General features: G+C 42.0%; 1 protein-coding gene across 1 annotated transcript in view; it reads left to right on the top strand.

Moving 5' to 3' along the window:
- The first annotated feature begins 352 nt into the window (after positions 1 to 352).
- Positions 353 to 8,058, top strand: part of ABHD2 (abhydrolase domain containing 2, acylglycerol lipase) — a 34,613-nt gene continuing 26,907 nt past the window's right edge. The window contains exon 1 of the mRNA XM_042473219.1: positions 353 to 497. The gene's annotated coding sequence lies outside the window, so the exon portion shown is untranslated. The remainder of the gene's footprint in view (positions 498 to 8,058) is intronic.

Below are 8,058 nucleotides of genomic sequence, written 5' to 3'. Positions count from 1 at the left end.
TATAAAATATATAAAATTATATATATATATAAACATTATTTATAAAAATAAAAATTTGGGGGAAGAAAAATAACCTGGAAGCCCACGTGACCCTCCCTTTGCCTCCTTCTTCCTCAACTCAGCCCTCCCTCCCATCCTGATTGACACTCCCTCCCAACCAATAGCGCCGCGAGTGCCCGCCCCTTTGCGTCACAACCAGCCAATCGCTCATCACAGCTCCTCTCTCCCTCTCTTGTCTCCTTCCCCCCCTTGGCTGCGGGAGGGGCGTAGCCCTCCGCCCTTTCGCCCCTCCCCCCGTTCGACGGCGTCCAATAGCGAACCCGGTTTGAGTTGAGTGACAGAGGGCGGGCTCAATGGTAATGACGGCGGAGGCGGGGCGTCGGCAGTAGCCGAAGGAGTCTGTGAGCGCGAGCAGCGGTGGCGGAGCATCTGTCTCGATGGGCGTCGCTGTCGAGGAAGGAAGCGGAGGGCGCGCCCAGGTGGGGCCTTCTGTGCAGGTGAGCGGGGGACGGGGGCCGAGAGGGGACTCTAAGGACGGCGCGAGGGGGTCCGGGGGGAGCGGAGGGGGTTCTCCCCCAACACAACATCCGGGGATTTTCCTATGGGCCACGAAGACCTCCCTTCGGAGCTCTCCAGGCGGCTTTCTTCGGGAGCCCCGGTGGGCCTTGCTGGGGTCGGGGGATTGTGAGGTGGCCTGGCCGAGACAAAGGCCGCCGTGGGGACGCCTGGGCCGGGAAGGGCCCCGAGGCACAGCAGTCGCAGCAGGGGCCTCGCCTTGCTCTGGGAGGATGGCTTTAGCGGGGTGATATAGATATAGATATATGTGTGTGTGTATCTGTATATATCTATATATGCATATATATACTCTCTCTCTATATATATATATATATATATGCACAAACATACAGTATATATGTCTGTGTGTACATACATAAATACAGTATATATGTGTGTGTGTATATATATATATGTAATATATATACACATACAGTACATATATACACACATATTTATGCACAGACTATATATATATATATATATATACACACACACATACAGAGTGTGTGTATAAATACACCCACACAGTATCATACGGTATACTGTATATATATATGAGTGTGTGTGTTCATGTGTGCGTGTATATATATTATTGTTGTTGTTGTTGTTGTTGTTAAGCTTTAGATATATACTGCTGTAAATGTACACAGCGCTGTACATGCCGTCTTTTTAATTAGATGGTTCCCTGCCCTCAGGCTTACAATCTGAAAGGTCACGACACAAAAGGAGAAAGGGATGGTGGTGGGGATATACACACATACAGTATATATATGTGTGTATGTGCCCACATATATATGCACAGACAGTATATATATGTCTGTCTCTCTCTCTCTCTCTCTCTCTCTCTATATATATATATATATATACACACACATACAGACATACACACACACAGAGGATTTGGGAATACAGTATTGACACATGTCCACCTGTAGTGGGATTTTTCTTAGCCACAATATCTTATTATGTATATGTAAATACAATACTCCAAAATAGTAAATCAATCAATCAATAAACCCCAAACATTTCTGTTCCTAAGTATTTCAGGTGAGGGAGGCTCACCTTGTATATATGTGTATATACGTGTGTGTTGTTGTTGTTCCAGGACCCTCTCGATAGATACCAAAATCTGTGGGTGCTCAAGTCCCATTAAATACAATGATATAATAAAAAGGTGTCCATTATATAAAATGCCAAAATCAGGGTTTGCTCTTAGGAATATATGTGTGTGTGTGTGTGTTTATATAGCCAAGCCATAGATGATAAAGAATCTGTGGGTATGGCAGACCAAGTGTAATTCATCTCAGTAATCCCCTGCATGCCATTTTGTTTTTCATTCTGTTCTATATATCTGTGTGACAGAGAGAGATTAAAAGAAGCAAACCAACAGCATTTGTGTCCTGGATATCAGAAGGAAGCAGTTAATAACTAGCCATATACACATCCATAGAGAGCCAGTCTAGTGGTTTGAGCATAGGATTATGACTCTGGAGGCCAAGGCTTGGGTCCCTTTGGAAACCCATTGGGTCCCCTTGGGCAAGTCACACTCTCTCAGCCTCAGAGGATGGTGGCACTGGCAACCCGCCTTTGGAGGAACTTGTCAAAAGAAAAGCCAACGACAGATTCACCTTAGGGTTGGAGGCACATAAGATACACACATACATACCTATAGGTTCAGTCCCCCTTATCTGAAATGTATTTAAAGCCTCATTCCCACTACCTTTTTAAACTGGATTGCACTTATGTTTGACCCAGTTCAAATGACCCTGGTTCCCACTTAATCCGAATCGCTGAAGCCATTCCCAGAGGGGGGGCCATGCTCCAGAACCATTTAATTTGCATCTTTTTGACGCTGATTTTTCCCCCGCTGATTTTTCGATAAGTCGATCCAGCGCAAGTGTGAATCCGATGTGAATCGAAATCGATTTAAATTTCCCCTCTGGATGGCTGGAACCGAATCGTTTTGAATCGATTCATTCATGAATGGGAACCACAAGTGGGTTGTTTTGATGACAGGAAATGCGATTGGGGCAAGTGTAGTGTAAACCACGATCCAATGTCGAATCGATCCATCAATTCGGATCACACACCAGTTTACCTGTAAGTGGGAATGAGGCCTGACTGGTTTTTCCCCCTCTAACCCTGCTGGAAAGCCCACAAGCAAGGATGTGAAACAGTAGCCTCTTGTGCCATGTGTACCCCGCATGTGTGAGGGGTAAACATGAGAGTAAGGCCTGCCCTTGGCTGTGTTCAAGTTCAGTTTACAAAACAGTCCATTTTAAAGAGCATTTCTTTAGTCTTTTAATATTGTAGATCCTCCTGGCACATGATGTGTGGTTTGCCACATTATGATGTGAGATGTTCCTCGCCTTCTTTATCCTCCTTCCCACCGGTTATAATTTAGTTATCTTTCCCTCCATTCCTCTTTTCTCCTTTACCATTGTATAGGCTTTCACTTATCTTTTTAAGGGCTTTGCCCCACCTGTTGTCCTCCCAGTTGCTGTTTCTCTTTATTACATGAGTTGTGGACTTCTTTGTGGCTTATCTGGTTTCAGCTTATTATGAAATGGTTATGGTCTCTGGATGACACCATTTCCAGCCGATGTCACAGGATTTTTCTCTTTTCACCCTCCTACCTAGGTTTGTTTTCAAAGCGGTGACACTATTTGCCTTCTGCTTCCGCATCCATTACTCTCAGCTTTTTGGAACTTCTTTATGTGGGCCTACCTTTTTCTTTTGGGTTCTGCTAGGCTTGGACCCCCCATTCCCTTCTATATGGTTAATCCTTCCCTTTTCCCACTACAGTACTTCTGGACCTGGAGAAGAGATATTGAAAAGATGATAAAAGCAGCCTAGAATATATTTTAATAAAACAAATACAAATCAATGCGTAAATAATTGAAGGTCTAGAACCTTCTAGAACATGGCCACAGAGCCCGGAAAACCCACAAAAAGCCATGGATGCCGGCCATGAAACCCTTCGACTTCACAATTGAAGGTCTGTTACATACATGATGGGGCCCATTTGTACTGTGTGGCTTCGAATGGTAGGATACAAGCAAATAGGTTCAAATGAGAAGAAAGAGGATTTTTAACTACATATTAGATTAAGAAAAGCATTAGATTAAGAAGAAACATGACTTAAAAGTAGTGGATTCTCCATTGTTAGAGTAGGGTTTCTAAGCAGAGGTTGGACTTGCTGTGTCAGGGATCCTGTGGCAGCAGTTTTCCTAAATTGGAAGAGGGTTTGAACGATGGATGGACTTTGTCATCCCAGTTGTCTTGTACAGAGTCCAGCTATAGTGTCTTGTTTGTACAGCATGGGTGTGCATCTCTTTCCCTTCAGCCATGTTCATATATATATACTGACAGTCAAGTCATTCTTTTTAAAAAGCCTATCGGAAATTTTAGTCCGTGGGTGCATTAGCTAAAGTACAAAATTATTTGTTCCCTTAATTGTATTGTGGTTTACTGTTACAACAGCTTTGCACGCTTAAGACAAGGGTCAAGTCTGCCTTAATAAAGTCAGGGTTTTTTTCCTTACCCATGCGCTTAATGAGAAAAGATTGTGTTTTTGTGTGTGCACACATTCAAGTTGCCTGTTGACATATGGCAATCCCATGAATTTCTTAGGGTTTTTTAAGGCAAGGAATATTCAGAAGTGATTTGCCAATACCTTCCCCTGGAATTAAAGGGCAGAAATCTTCATAGCTCAAAGAGCCTGAGACAGTAATCTAAGTTGTCTGTTGCATGGAGCTTTTAAGATTTAGAGGGGATATACATTGGGATTTTGGGTCAGATTAAAGGTTTGTTAAGGGATAGGTCCATACTTGACATGCTTATTGAATGACAGAATGGCTTTTCGATTTGGGGTAAACAAACTACTTCCCCAACTGGGTTTATGTTCTTAGAAGACGTTGTCTGTGAAGAAATACCAGTTTTATTTCAAGTGGGAGGTGTCTGTGTGGGAAGGTGTTACTCGGTCAGGTTACCATAACTATCTCAGTTTGGTTTCTAGCAAATTATTAACATGGAAAAAAACACATTGGGGTATAAAAACAAAAATAAAGTTGAAATTTCAGGATGCCTGAAAGAAACTGAAGGAACTTTATCACTTAAAGTGTATATTTTAAAGCTGTGTTTGTCTAGAAATGGACCAGTGCTAAAAATCAGGAACTTTTTTTAAAGGTATGAAATAAGAATTGTAATTGAAGTTGTTACTAGGCTGCATTATTGGCGACCAATTCCAACGTGTGACGAATAGTCTTTGTGTTTTAATTGTACAATGATGCATTTGAGCTTCCTGTTCTATAAACACAATAGCAATGCAGATCACAAAGTTGTCTGGGTTACGTAACGGGTTTAGCAATGAATATTTGCATGGCAAAGGTAACTTTCTGAGAATGCTATGTAGTCCTTGTCTAGAAAAAAGAAACTATAGCATAAAGGCTGGTGATCATCAAACCGGCACAGATTAAACCATGGATGGGCAGAAGAAGGCAGATCTAATAGACCTCTGGGCAATTTGCAGAACGTTGGTCCAAAACACTGCAGAAATAATTCAGTTTGAGACTGCTTTAACTGCCCTAGGGAATTCTGGGAACTGTACTTTTGCAAGACATTTAGCCTTCTCTGTCAGAGACCTCTGGTGCCACAGTAAGCTACAATTCCCAGGATTCCCTAGCACTGACCCAGGGCAGTTAAAGAGGTCTCAGACTGGATTATTTTCGCAGTGTGTTTTGGACCATTGTCAAGGGTTTCTGGCTCCTCATCTTTTAACTATAACATTAATACTTCCTATTCTTCCCCCACCCAACACATACTGCCAAATTGAAAAGCTTGCAGTAACCAAAAGCAGGTTTTATGAGTTCAGTTCTTTTACATGAAACAAATTCCTGGACTGAGAATGGTTTCACTGTAAGAGTCTTTTCCATCTTGCCCTGAAGAAAACATGGAAGGCAAAGCCTGTTTTAAAATTAACCTTTGATACTATCTTTCTCTCTTCCTATATGGTGAGCTATTTGTTTCACCTAAATTAATGCTTTGGTATGGCTCTATGAGCCAGATACATTTTCATTTTGAAAGGCATTCATAGTTTGTTGTTGCTGTGTGCCTTCAAGTCATTTTGGCAACCCTAAGGTGAATTTATTACTGGGTTTTAGTGTCAAGATTTGTTCAGAGCGGGTTTGCCCTTGCCTTCCTCTGAGGCTGAGAGAGCATCCCAATGGGTTTCTGTAGCCAGGAAGGGATTCGAATGGTGGTCTCCAGAGTCATAGTACAACACTCAGCCTACTATACCATGCTGGCTGCAATTGTTAGTGATGAATTTTAATATTTCCTCCACTCAGTATTTGCTTCCTATTCTACCTGTTACCTGCTCCAGAAAGAAAACTTGGTGTACATCTTAAATAATCTCTCAACAGCCCACCTAGAGAGCACTCTGATTCCCACTTGGAAATGAAGAACTGAGCCTGAGATAGTGACTCTTGCTATATTAGTGTTTGTTACAGTGGAACACGAATGTCTTAAAAATCTGGGTCTGCTACTTGGAATCCTGCCGTCGCAGTTGCCCAGGTCTTGGAAATATGAAATGCGTATGTCCATATTCTTCTTCTACCGGGTCCTAGTCTCTGGAGCAGCAGAAAACAAGCTTGCTCCCTCCTCAATATGACCTCCCTTCAAGTATTTAAATAGGGCTATCATATCACCTCTTAACCTTCTCTGTTCCAGGCTAAACATCCCCAGCTCCCTAAGTTGTTCCTCATAGGGCATGATTTCCAGACCCTTCATCATTTTAGTCGCCCTCCTTTGGACACACTCCAGTTTCTCCACATCCTTTCTCAATTGTGGGGCCCAGAACTGGACACAATATTCCAGGTGGGGCCTGACCAGAGCAGAATACAGTGGCACTGTGACTTCCCTTGATCTAGACACTATACTTCTATTGATGCAGCCTAAAATCGCATTGGCCTTGTTAGCTGCTGCATCACACTGTTGACTCATGTTCAACTTGTGGTCTAGTTGCATTTCTGAACCCTGGTGTCCTTTCAGATACGAATATTGGTGATGGTGGATAGTGTGTAACTAAAAACCTGAAGGTTGTTGCTTATTTAGATATGCAAAGAATATCCTTGAGCTCAAATTCCTATTCTCTGACCAAGATTTCTCCCCATTTTGGAATTCTTAAAAGGGCAGTAGCTGGGGTAAAGCTGGTTGGAAGTCCTCAAGACCAGTAGGATTTTGTAGGCATTTGTTCCCTTTCCCCAAGGCCTCTTTTACCACTTTCTCCAGATGGATACAGTTGTTTGTCTGGAAGAAAATTGCAGAATCACCTTCTGTAAATGATGTGTAAGATGTCGCTGCTTCCTTCCTGGTCTGGTCTGTTCCTACAAGGTTTAAACTTGAGCCTAGGCATACCTATAAACATTTCATACTCTACAGTTTGTTCATTTGTTTCCTTAGTATAATGCTTCCCAGTAGCAGTCTCTTTTAATGGCTTTGCATAGAGAGAGAAGACTTGTGTATTCTAAAAGAGTAATCTAAAAGGGTTAACCTTTTTGAAAAGCCTCTTGCAATTGGTAACAGTTAATGACACAGCAATCCCTGCTATTTAGCTAACCAAATGTTTGTTTGTTAAAAGTTGTGTACTGTTTTCTCTAAGCTCTGCTAACTTGGTATATTTTACCCATCCATTTGCAAATATGTACCTAGGTAGATTTTCCACTGCTAATTTGTCAGATGTCACCCTTCTGAATGTCATGTTCTTCCTGGCACTAGCTTTCTCTGGCAGTGCAGTTGTATATGCAGTAAACAAAGGAAATTTGAGGCATACATTTGACAAGTGGGTTTATTTCTGTTTTGTCAAGTTGTATCTGGTTATTTTTAGTGCTATATCAGTGTCTAGTGAAAGGCCTCTTTGTCTGTTTGATAACATGCCAGTTAGAAATTCTGGGAGGGCTTAGCAGACCAATGTCTTTCCTTTGCACAAGTTAAACACTTTACACTGAATATTTCACTGTTGTTGTTTTTATACTCTTTTAGCTTAGGGATTCTCAGCTGACTGTACACATAATGTAGACTGAATGTAGAATTAATCTCGTTGGGATGCTGGGTTTTTATAATGATGTTGAACTACTAATGGAATTACGCATTTTGTTTGCAGTTACTCCAGCAGTCCTACTGCCATTTTAATGTCCTTAAAATGTACTGCAAATGTTATGACTTTATAATGGAAATATTATAGCAGAATGCATGTAAACATACAGATAGCTTCTAGAGTGATGGGACCCAAGTTCTTTGATGCCACAACTGATAGTCCTTAAGGCCTGTTACAGACTGCCAAAATAAAGCTGCTTCGGGTCTCTTTGGAGGTATGCTATTTAAATGATGCAGAGTCCGGAAGTTGCACCAAAGCCACACTCCATTCCTAAGCACTGGACTGCAGCTTTGGTGCAGCTTCCGGATTCTTAGGATGCATGCATCATTTAAACACATACCTCC

The sequence above is a fragment of the Sceloporus undulatus genome, chromosome 6 (assembly GCF_019175285.1).
Source record: "Sceloporus undulatus isolate JIND9_A2432 ecotype Alabama chromosome 6, SceUnd_v1.1, whole genome shotgun sequence".
Taxonomy (NCBI): Eukaryota; Metazoa; Chordata; class Lepidosauria; order Squamata; family Phrynosomatidae; genus Sceloporus; species Sceloporus undulatus.
This window is presented reverse-complemented; position numbering and strand designations above follow the sequence as displayed.